The sequence below is a fragment of the Dreissena polymorpha genome, chromosome 1 (genome assembly GCF_020536995.1).
Source record: "Dreissena polymorpha isolate Duluth1 chromosome 1, UMN_Dpol_1.0, whole genome shotgun sequence".
Lineage (NCBI taxonomy): Eukaryota > Metazoa > Mollusca > Bivalvia > Myida > Dreissenidae > Dreissena > Dreissena polymorpha.
This window is the reverse complement of record NC_068355.1, coordinates 54,584,923-54,596,157: the sequence shown is the minus strand read 5'-3', so window position 1 is coordinate 54,596,157 and position 11,235 is coordinate 54,584,923. Positions and strand designations below refer to the sequence as shown.

At 36.6% G+C, this 11,235-nt stretch overlaps 1 protein-coding gene across 2 annotated transcripts in view; it reads left to right on the top strand.

Annotated features, from left to right (window-relative positions):
* The first annotated feature begins 235 nt into the window (after window positions 1–235).
* The window catches only part of LOC127881481 (mucin-3A-like), a 45,670-nt gene continuing 34,670 nt past the window's right edge, over window positions 236–11,235 (top strand). Inside the window, exon 1 of one of the 2 annotated variants that reach the window (XM_052429405.1) lies at window positions 236–365. The gene's annotated coding sequence lies outside the window, so the exon portion shown is untranslated. Of the gene's footprint in view, window positions 366–9,708; window positions 9,792–11,235 lie in introns of those variants that run through there. The other variant, XM_052429411.1, reaches the window with a different exon arrangement.

Below are 11,235 nucleotides of genomic sequence, written 5' to 3'. Positions count from 1 at the left end.
TATAATTATGTATTAACAGATATATTTGTTCTGAACATAAACAAAATACCATTTTGTTCACCGAAACGTTTGTTTGTGGATTTTCAATATCCTATTTGTGTCTCTAAGGAAGTGGATACCGTACGGATGTTGGTCACCTAAATACTCGATTCATTACACATACTGATATATCTACAGCTACGTCTCTGGAAACGATTATTGGTCTTTTCTTGGTTCCAAAAGTTTGCCCTTAGGAGGTCGTCGTTGCAGTCCATGCAGAGAAACGTGCAGTATTGTAAGAACCACAGTGGTATAGCAAAGTGTGTACATGTGCATGTCTCGGATTTAACAGTCTGCATCTGTCGCTCCGGAGTGGACATTTTATGGTAGGTGTTATTTTCCGATTTAAAAAAATACTTAATGAAATTTTAATTTCAGACAAAAAAACTATATCATATTGGTATTCGTATAACTTTGAAGTTTATTTTGTTTTGCATATTTGACAGAAAAGACCTTAATTTGAATTTACACAGTAGTTTACATTTTTGATGGCATGTTTAATAATGATTGCGGTTTGACGATAAGTGTTGGGTGTTATGCTTGCGATGCTAATGAACAACGCTGTTGTTGGTGGCGCTGTTGATACTGATTATCATGTTGATGATGTCGACAACATCGATGATGATAATGATTATGACTTTAATGGGGATAATCATAAAGATAATGTTTTGGTGTGGTAGAAATGACTTCATGTTATTTTTACATCGACTCAATAAAGAAACGTTTCATCTATGAAGAGCAACACAATACGAACCGAACAGACGTTGCTAAAAATAGTGTATTTATATATACATGTACTTTAAAGTAAGGCGAAATAAGCTATTCCAGACCTCAAATGCAACATGAGCTCAAAATCAAGAAAAGGAAACTATAAACGACTAGATAAATTGTACAATCTTGAATGTCAATCTTCTGTATTTCAAACACACCCAAGCATAAAACATGAAAACAGGTGAGTGCGTTACATGCTAATAGGTTCGCCCAAATATTACAATGATGCCCGAATACAAACCAGAGAGGTGTGTTGTTTTGTTTTTTATTGTGTTTTTTTTCGGGTATTTTCTTTGTCTTACTTTAAATGTAAATTAGAGCGTGAATATTACATGATGAGGCGTAGAAGTTTATAAGGATGCGAATGGCTAAAGGTTAGCATTCAAGGTTGTATTTTCGTCAAAGGTTCACAAAATCCAGAAAAAACTTGTACGTAACATCAGGTTTATCATTTCGCCATCACAGTGGCAGTATTGTCAAGAATGTTACCAACAGAATCATCGTTGAACAAGACTTCAGCAACGAGTTCAATAACTACAGAAAAAGTCTTGTGTTTCTTTCAAGTTTCCATGATACTTCGCATATCATCATTAATGAAAATACGATTTGATTAACATTTTCAATGAACATGCCATTATGAACAATCACAACTAGATTGTTTGTCAGTGCTTTAGACACCATTATCGACTAATGATCGCTGTTATCATTAGTTATCAGTGTACATCCACTTACGATAACGAGGTCTGCGATAAGCCCTTCAAACCGTAGCGCAGTAGTTCCGCATAGTCTTCAACTAGGCATACCTGTTACTTTTCGTCATCGGAACACACGTTTAATCACATACGACCTGCTTTTCGCTATACATAATGTAGCGATACAAGAATCGAGGGTTTCGACGAAGCTTGCTTTCGTGTGTTCGGATGCCTTAAATATATCATCCAATTTATCGTCAAAATCATGCCTGGATGGCTGGACATTGGATCTGTTTACATGTACTTTTACTTGGTACCGCGTGATTGCGAGCCCCTTCATATATTATTCACAAACAAAAACGAAGTTACCTTAAATTTCAAAAATAATGTTAAGTTTATTTTTTGTTGTAACATTCCTTAAGATCATATAGTTGTTTCTTTGCGTTCCCTTAAAATGGCAATGGTGTTTCTTATGTTTTATTATTAAGTATCAAGGAAACACTTAGGCTTAAATAAAAGATAATGAAACACCTTGACCGCATCTCTTCTGAAAGAAAAAATGTGGAGAATACAGTGGTTTGCAAATTAGACAAAAGTAATAATTGTACATCGGTACAGCGATAGCTGCTGAACGTAAAAGATGTTATCCGGATTTCCACAACTTTGGAAAAACCCCATCTTATATAGGTACAAACAAAGCTTACCAATTTTATACACCAATGATATTTGCGTTCAATTAATTACAGGCCATACGGTATGTCCTTTTGAAAGGATTGTTATGTGTCGACTTTGGTTGTACCCACATATTAGTTGGGTTTTTAGATTCAAGCCCATTTTGAAGTAAGTCTCTACGAGCGTCATTTCGATGTTGATTTCCTCTACTCTTTCTCTATTATTCGTATTTTATCCTCTTTAATTCACAAAGGAAACATGGACCGACTGTTAAATTAGGATAGGGCAAATGGCACGTGTTAAAGGAAATTAGTTTTTTATGACCATGACCCTGGTAAGTAATGAGCAACGAGTGTTTGTGTATGCTCGAGGGATTCGTTTTGACTGGGTTTTTGGTCTCGGATGTTTAAATGAATAGTATCCGGTATATACATTCAATAATTAGAAACCGTTTCGTTTTTAGTATGCATTGTCATTTTTTCCGAACCCGTTATTTTGGATATAAAAATCATATATACAATAAAATGTACACTGTAATCGATGTAAATGCTGCAGTAGTGTTTGTAAATAACGGTACAAAAGTAGTACGTTATAATACCAGGGCGTAAGTACGGGCGAGCGTTGTTTTGAGTTCGCGGAAAGCCGTTAACATATGGTAGATGATTCAGGAGAGCATTAGCAGTGGTACATAGACAAGTCTAATTGACTTGAATAGTAAACAGAGGAAATGCATTTTCATATTACTTATGAATAATGTGTAAAGTGCATTACTGCAAACTATAAGCTTGACTATAAATTTACATTTAAGAGGAAAAGTAATAACGTATAACGTGAGATGCCATCGCACTTAAAAAGGATTGGTCTGCGTTCTGTCATCGAAAGTAATTACATTGTAAATATTATCCACTGGGCGAAATTGAAGAACATACTCTTCCTCGTTGACGTTAGGACTTCCACATATCCTGCACTTCTCATCGAAAATCGCAGAAAAATCAACTTTCTCATATGCTAAAAAACAAATCTGTGTGAAAAATTAGTATTCAAATATCTCGCATTTGATCAATTTGGAAATATGATCACATTCGATAATTGCAGTGTGACATTTTTGTACAATAAGTACTGCTCTCTGTTTATTACGTTTTCATTTCCGATAGGCGCAGTAATGTGCTTAAATAATGATTTATGTTCCAGGATATGTTACACGATAGCGTTTTTTGTACCTCATACCTTAAATTTCTCTCCCGTCCACAGCTGATGAAGCTGTGATTATGCGAGGTTTGATAACTCACACATTGATCAACGGAGGTTATACAGTTGTCTATGTTTAAACACATAGTTATTGATGAGCGAAGATTAAATATACATATATTCATAACTGATACACTTTCGGTTATTTTGAGTCATTACTTTATACAATATTGTATGTTAGGTATGAATAGTTTGCAAGATAACTATGAATTTATTATTAATGATAGTTTATTGGCACAGCGAAATTCGTTTAATGCGTAGAAAAAGTTCATGTTATTGACCTGTTAATACATTATTTGTAAAGAAAGACTTTGAATGTTTTGATGCTTCTATTTATGTTCAAACAGCATAAACAACGTGTGCTCCACGTACGCATTCTGTTATTATTATACTATCAATCAATTTATTTTTAGATATATCCCAATAAGAGATACGCATGCATGATGTGTTTATAATTCAGAATCATCATTGCATGCAGAATAACTTTGAACTGGGAATTTGTCAAAGTTCAAGTTAAATATTGATATCTCCATCTCACACGGTGTTTACATTTTGAGAGTTATATCGATAACACCATGCTGTATTTCGATTGAAATGGCACTTGATGAACGTGCGTTTTGAAGAGAACAAGCACTGTATTTCAGTTTTGATATAATGCCGAATAAATTAATGCAATTGCACATACGATATATAAAACAGAATGTATATTCAGTGCAATATTTGTAGAATATTAACCCATTTAAGCCTAGTGGACTCTCCCATCCTTCTAAATTGGATCAATTTATTTCCAAAATTAGGGATGTCTTGTATATTTATTGCTATATTTATAATATTTCTTACAGAAATTCCTTAAAGCAAACAGCGTAGACCCTGATGAGACGCCGCATCATGCGGCGTCTCATCTGGGCCTTCGCTGTTTGCCAATGCCTTTTTTTCTAGACGCTAGGCATAAATGGGCTAGTGTGATAAAATCAGCCTTTGTTATCCAGGATATAACATGTTTGGTTACGGTGTCAATTTTACAAATGCCATCGATTATTGTACAAAACATGTTTATATTATAGTCGAACGGAACCGGAACATGTTCCCTGGACATGTTACACTCAAACATGGACATATTACAAACATGAACCATCGTGTATTAAAGATGGTATAAACATGGTTTGACCGTATTTATTTCCGCTGTGTTAGACACTTATTGATAAATATCTCATGTTCTTTGCATATTGACGGGTTCTATATGGTTACGTTGATCGGGGACTATATACACTAATTCGTCGTCGTTTAGACGTTAACATTATTAGTATATGAAAACCATTTGTTACAGTTGAAATGAAAGGGCATGCATGTACAATTAATACCGACATCGTGATTAGCTTTCTTTGCGCGGTGTTGTGCAATTTGTATATGCAATCCTATGGCAGAAATGTTACGTTATACAAAATAAACAATGTATGCATTACTATATAGTATGTAACGATTATGTAACGACTGCAGTGGAATGTTCACTTTGTACATGTATATATTTGTATATTCACAAAGACAATCTGAGGTGACCAAGTATGAGGTAGTTTATCTGAGGACAATATGAAATATGTTGGCGATCTGTTCAAACATGCAAACGCATACTAGTGAAACGAATTATGAATATGAGTCGTGTTCTGAGAAAACTGGGCGTAATGCATTTGCGTGAAGTGTCGTCCCAGATTAGGCTGTGCAGTCCGCACATGCTAATCAGGGACGACTATTTTCGCCTAAACTTGATTTTCGGCAAGGAGGGACTTCCTTGAAACTAAAAAAGTAAAAATACCATAAAAGGCGGAAAGTGTCGTCCTTGATTAGCATGTGTGGACTGCACAGGCTAATCTGGGACGACACTTTACGCACATGCATTAAGCCCAGTTTTATCAGAACGCGACTCATATGATCTCAGGACCATGCTTTGTAGTTGGTGATGCCATAAGAAGGATCTGCCTCTTTTTATACCCCTATTACCATTGAAATGGGGGCTATATAGGAGTCACTTTGTCGGTCGGTCTGACGGTCTGTCTGTCCCGAAATTTCATCCGATCTTCACCAAACTTGGTCACAAGTTGTATCTTGATAATGTATAGGTCAAGTTTGAATATGGGTCATGCAGGGTCAAAAACTAGGTCACGGGGTAGTGTGTTTCAAACCGAAAGTTTGTCCGGACCATAACTATGTCATTTATCGTTAGATTTTAAAATAACTTGGTGTATTTGTTCACCATCATGGGACGGTGTGTCGCTTGAAAAAAGTACGTCGAAATCTCCAACTGAAGGTCAAGGTCACACTTAGAGTTCAAGGGTCAAATGCTTGTCCGGGCCATAACTTTATCATTTATTGTGAGATTTTAAAATCATTTGGCAAATTTGTTAACCATCATGGGACGGTGTGTCGCGCGAAAGAATTAAATCGATAACTCCAAGGTCAAGGTCACACTTTGAGTTCAAAAATCAAAAATGGCCATAAATAAGCTTGTCCGGGCCATAACTATGTTCTTCATTGTGAGATTTTAAAATCATTTGGCACATTTGTTCACCATTATTTGACGGTGTGTCGCGCGAAAGAATTACGTCAATATCTGCAATGTCAAGGTCACACTGTGAGTTCAAAGGTCAAAAATGGCCATAAATGATCTTGTCCGGGCCATAACTATGTCATTTATTGTGAGATTTTAAAAATACCTGGAACATTTGTTCACAATCATTGGACGATGTGTCATGCGAAAGAATTATGTCGATAACTCCAAGGTCTAGGTCACACTTGGAGTTCAAAAGTAAAAAAAAATGGCCATAAATTTGGACGGCATGTCATGCGAAAGATTTCAAGAGTTCAAAGGTCGAAATGGCCATAAATGATAATGGCATTATAATTCTTAAACATCGCCATAAATTTGATTCTCTTGTTTTGTGAAGACAGCATGCAAAATAGTCTGTGTCAATGCGGCACGTGGGGGTATACGTCACGTCTGTGACAAAGCTCTAGTTACTATTGTAGAACCTCATGTGGGAACTTTAAATGTCTCACAAATGGCCCAAAACAATACTTTTTTGGGGAAAGGTAGTGTCAAACTGAATTTGGTAGTAATAATTTGTGTTCGTCTGTCGTTTGTTTAATCTGCAAAAAACAACAACACCAGTTGCGTCGGTAGTTACTTTCATCTTTGCATGGAGACGTAGTCACTTCTACGACGATGACTCGCAGCTTTACCTTTCCTTTGAACCCACCGATGGAGCAGCCCAAGACGAAACACTAAATCGAGTTGAAAAGTGCCTCCACGATATCATCTCGTGGATGAATACAAATATGCTCAAACTTAACACCGACAAAACCGAGGTCATAGTATTTTCAAGTCAAAACAACTTCAAGTACGTAGATGGCTTAACTATTAAAGTAGGGGACTCGACAATTAAACCATCGCAATACGTTCGAAATCTCGGGGCTTGGTTTGATTCAAAAATGAACATGGAACACCATAGTAATGCTATAAGTACCGGTAGATCATGTTTCGGTCAGATTAGGCAAATAGGTCACATCAGGCAATATCTTACACCAAATGCCACAAAATCATTGGTCAATTCACTTGTCACGTCTCGGCTAGACTATTGCAATGCACTGCTGTATGGAACACAAACATCAGTTATCAAGAAACTACAAAATGTTCAAAACACTGCGGCGCGTGTTATCACAAGAACATCCCGCTATAGTCACATAACACCGATCCTAAAAGAATTACACTGACTCCCAGTAGAAAAAAGAATCCACTTCAAAATACTTACCAATGCGTTCAAAGCCTTAAATGGACAATCGCCTGTATATCTGAAAAACCTACTTGAAGTCTACGAACCAAGGCGAAATTTAAGATCAAAGAACGAATCGACTTCATTAGTGATTCCAACGAAGATTAAATCCGTATCATACGGGGTGCGAAGTTTCATGTACGATGCTCCCAAACTCTGGAACTCACTTCCATCAAACATTTGAGGTTCTTTTACACTGAATTCATTCAAAAAGGCACTGAAAACTCACCTCTTCCTCCAATCTTATACAATATAAGCAGTGGTTTATTCAATTCATTATATAAAATCTCAATCATCATGAACTTGAATTAACCCTTTTAAAGGAAGCATAATTATTCCTTTGAGTGTTTGTTGACTCGTGGTAATGGTATCCTGACGTTACCCTTGTCTCAATCAGCATGAACTTGAATTTACCCTTTTAAAGGAAGCATAATTATTCCTTCGGGGGTTTGTGGACTCGTGGTAATGGTATCCTGACGTTGCCCTTGTCTCTGTCTCTGTTTTGTCTCTGGGTTATCTTGCCGATCTTTCAAATCTATGGTTTCTGTGCATGTTTTTTTTGTTTTACGTAGTACTTATTGTTTAAGTTTTAGATTTTATTGTTTCATTAATTGTCTTATAGCTATACACATAAGGTAGTTGTATAGTGTCTTGTTGATCTTTCTAATCTATGGTTACTGTGCATGTTTTTACGTAGTACTCATAGTATAATAGAGTAGTTTTATAGTATAATTGAGTAGTTTTGATCGATTTCTTTTGAAACAGTGTTGCAAAATGTATTCGTATCTGCGATACGTCAAATGTTCTTATGTAAAGCGCCTTTGAACGTGCACGCTTGCATGAAAAGGGCGCTATATAAATCCGGTATAATAATAGTATAAGTTGTGCTACATATTTTAGTGCTATATTTTTTTAACTTATGTTACTGAAAAGCATTTAGTGAGGAATGCACACTTTAAGCCGAACGATCATTACAGTAACTTTTAAGCCGCCATAGCACATAGAAGTCCAACATATGGATGTTTGCATGAAATAAAGTAATAAAGTAAGTGAATACCCGATTAAGTGACGAGGTCGAATCAGTAATGTTGAACCTTGGAATGAGAGAACATGCTTTCTGATTGGCTGACAACTATTATTTCTAATACGGGAAATTCCGCGGCTTTACGATGGCTCCGGAAGTCATTGCCCTGTTGCCAATAGACGGATATTTCGACGACGATGCCTCTCAACCATCTTATTGTTGACAGCTCATCCTCGGGAACTCACACAGGAAACACAGTCTGTATATTTCTTAAGGCACCGGTTTGTGTCCCGCGTTGAAAGAAATGAGGTTTTTATGTCCACGACCCCGGTGGGTAGTGATCAATGAGTGTTGGTGTGTGTCGGGGTACCGGTTGATAGTATGAGTCGTGTTCTGAGAAAACTTGGCATAATGCATGTGCGTAAAGTGTCGTCCCAGATTAGCCTGTGCAGTCCGCACAGGCTTATCAGGGACGACACGTTCCGCCTAAATTGGATTTTTGCTAAGAATAGACTTCATTTAAACGAAAAATGCCATAAAAGCGGAAAGTGTCGACCCTGATTAGCCTGTGCCTATGTGTACGTGGTATTCAGTTCTGAACAAGCGTCCATTACAATTTCCGGGTGCCTTCAATATTCTCATATCAGCAGTTGCACACAGATCACATCAATAATTTATTAGTATAAATGTCGTTTCGAAATCTTCTGTAAAAACATTGTACTTTAGTATTTTAAGGTTTATGAATATTAAAAACAGAGAGTTATTAGTCGAGTTGCTTTATTCCTTTGTGTATGCATTTTCCTCATGTACTTAGTTTACTATAAAGTATTTCAAGGGTTAATAATGATATTGGAAAAAATGTTCAGAATAAAAAAGAAGAAAATCCAAAAAATAGACAAGTATATTGTACGGACATTGCAACACACGAATTGCATTGCACGTAAATTAAGAAAACATGGTGCTTATCTCCAAGCTGTGGCGTTGTGACATATCCTATCCCACTTTCACGAGCAGGGTCTTTGTTCTGTCTCTGCTCTCGATGATAGTATTTGTATTATAAACAAATCATTCTGAGTAAAACGGAAGCAGCAACTATTCTTCGATAACTGCGACATTTCTTGCACTTGTCAATGCAAATCACGGGGAGCTTCGCGTGATATTACTTTGTTTAGTTTGTTACGTGTGCGTGCGCAATTTAAATTTTCTGTCTTTACAACTCGATTTTGCCAAATCGAGAAGTCATTAAAACAAAATACAATTAATAAAAGCGGAACATTTCGTCCCTGAGTATCCTGAAAGAACTGCATAGGTTTGCCTGGGACGACACATGACTCACATGCATTAAGTCAGCTTTTCCCAGAGCGAGGCCCATTGCCTTACTAAGAGATATTAGAGTTAATCATTGCAATAAGTTTGCAGCATTCGCCGTGCATGTGGAGTGTCTACTTGCGAAATTGTTGGTATTATAGTGATGTTAGCAAAGATTCTATTTCGGAAAGATCGTGACTGCAAGCAATCCTGGTAATCGTATTATTTTACAGTAACTTTGCGTATAGTGCTGTTTGCCTTATACATTTAATGGCAGTCCTGTATTAAATAGTTCATTATAAATATATTGCTTATATATTGATTATAATGGTCTTATTGCCTTTCTTGTTGTTAGTTACGATGCTAATGATAATAATGATTTGACTTGAAAAACAAGGTTGAATGTCGTGTGAGTGTGACAAAGATTGTTGCAGGTGGTATAATAGTTATGCTGATTGTAATGGTAATTATGTTAGGATGATGATGATGTTGTTGTTGTTTTTGTTGATGATGATGATGATGATGATGATGATGATGATGATGATGATGATGATGATTATGATGATGATGATGATTGATGATGATGATGATGATGACGATGATGATGTCGATACTGATGACGATAATGATGATGATACATTTGTTCAACGGATATACATGTATACTGTACTGAGCTCATGTACTGCGTGTTTAAATATAGATACATGTACTATAAAAGGGTGAACTAAGTTGCAGTCGAGCACAAACGCAGAAAGAACTCGATAGCAAGAGAATAAAACTATAGGATTACAAACATTGTATAATACGGAATACCGTTACGGCCATCGTGGTTACACAATAAAATCCAGAGTGCGAGAACGCGATAGTACGATGGCGATAATGTGACAATACGATGACGACAGTGCGACAATACGATGGCGACAATGCGACAGTACGAGGGCGAGAATGCGAGAACGTGATTGTACGATGAAGACAATTCGACAGTGCGATAGTACGATGTCGACAATTGTCGCATTGTCGTCAAAGTACTATCGCGTTCTCACATTCTCGGCATCATACTATCGCATTGTCGCCATCGTATTGTCGCATTGTCGCCATCGCATCATCGCGTTCTCGCATTCTCGCCCTCTGGATTTTAATGTGTAACCACGAGCCATTGGCACCAACGGTATTCCGTAGTATAACGATGATTTTTCAAATTCTGGATGTCAAAAACTCCCCATCATAAAACTTGAAAACAGGTGATTGTGTGTAACATTACGCTTGATTCGTGCAAATATCACAATGATATCCTCGTAAGAGTTCAAGTAGCTTCCTTACACTTGTTTTGTTTCCGCTTAGTTTCTTTGTCTCAAAACGTAAACAGATGCCATTAGAGCGTGTTATGTACATGATACGGCGTAGTTTTATTTTTGTAAGGATGATAGAGAATGGCCGGGCGTTTGTAGAGAAGTGTTATCAACTACATTGAACAGCAAACTGGTTCTCAACATCAACATCATCACTACATTATTTTTCCGTGTTTTATACTACATGCACACATGAAGCTTATGAAGTTATACATTAATAGAAATAAATATGAAATTCAACGTTAACTCGTATTTTATAAATATAAACAAAATTAATTACACTTAGAATAATGCATGCCTTTAACAAT